Source organism: Frankliniella occidentalis, unplaced genomic scaffold (assembly GCF_000697945.3).
Source record: "Frankliniella occidentalis isolate FOCC.00 unplaced genomic scaffold, Focc_3.1 Scaffold129, whole genome shotgun sequence".
Classification (NCBI taxonomy): Eukaryota; Metazoa; Arthropoda; class Insecta; order Thysanoptera; family Thripidae; genus Frankliniella; species Frankliniella occidentalis.
The window spans coordinates 299107-300218 of record NW_026267256.1 but is presented as its reverse complement, the minus strand read 5'-3'; positions in this window follow the sequence as shown (position 1 = coordinate 300218).

Sequence of the window (1112 nt, the reverse complement as noted above, 5' to 3'; positions counted from 1 at the left end):
GTTAAATGAATGAAATTCAGAGGAAATCTGTAAAGAATTGTCGTTTCCCGTTCTCTTCTTGAAACTTTTTAGTGGTGGAATTCCTTTCTGAGCGCCAAAATTTGGGCCTCCATTCAGAGACTGCCCTTGCCCGTCAAAGCGGACCAAAGTTGCTTTAAAAAGGAAACCAAATTTTTGCTAGCAATACAGGCCAAACATTGGCACTTCTAAAAGGAATGCCAAAGTTTTTGCTATCAATAAGACGAGCACGTTATTTAGAGTGATTGGTTCAACTTTCTAACTCGTATGCGGGGACCATGTCACACCATGCATACCTGACGTTTATGTTCTGTTCGCTTTGTGAAGGCGAATCAAGAGAGTAGAGCACACACAGTGGCGGGGACGGGCGGGGCGAGGTTTGGCCGCGTCTTGCTCAGCAGTGTGTCTCCGCTCCGGGTCGGACTCGCCTTTGCCACCGCAGCACACAGCCAATCTGAGAGGCGCATTTTATCCTCCCCGGCGGCGGTGTGGTGGTGCGGTGGGTCGAAGGCATTGGAAAGGGAGAAGGGGTAAGGACGGGCGGGCACTTTGCATACACCCGCCCCGCCCCGCCCCGCTGGCCGCACCCAGCCGTCGCGCCGCGCTCAGATCGGACTAATGGATTAAGGGGGTCCGTCCGCCTTATATACGTCCAGCCCGGCAGCAGCAGCCGCTGGGGGTCCGCGGGTCCTCGGCAAAGCAAGGGCGCCGCGGGGCGGGGCGGGGCGGGGCGGGGCGCTGGCGGAGGAGCAGGGCCCCCCGGCATGAGTAAGCACTTCGCGAAGAACCGCAAAGGAACCTCGCCTCCCAACCCTGCCCCCCAGCCAGCCCTGCGGGCTTGCACTGCGGCTCGCGCGGGGCCGTCGGACGACAGAGGAGGCGTGGCGCTGCTGGAAGCCGCTGTGACTTATGGTAACTCCGACCGGAAGGGGAACAATCCGTCATTTGCTTCTCTCCCCCGGGCCTGGCATGGCATGGCGGCGCCGGCGCGACTCACCGGCAGGTTGTCACGACGTGGCAACCTGTGCGGTTAGGGTGGCCCACGCCAAAAAAAATATCAGACCGGTGGTTAGATATTAAAGATCGAGATGACC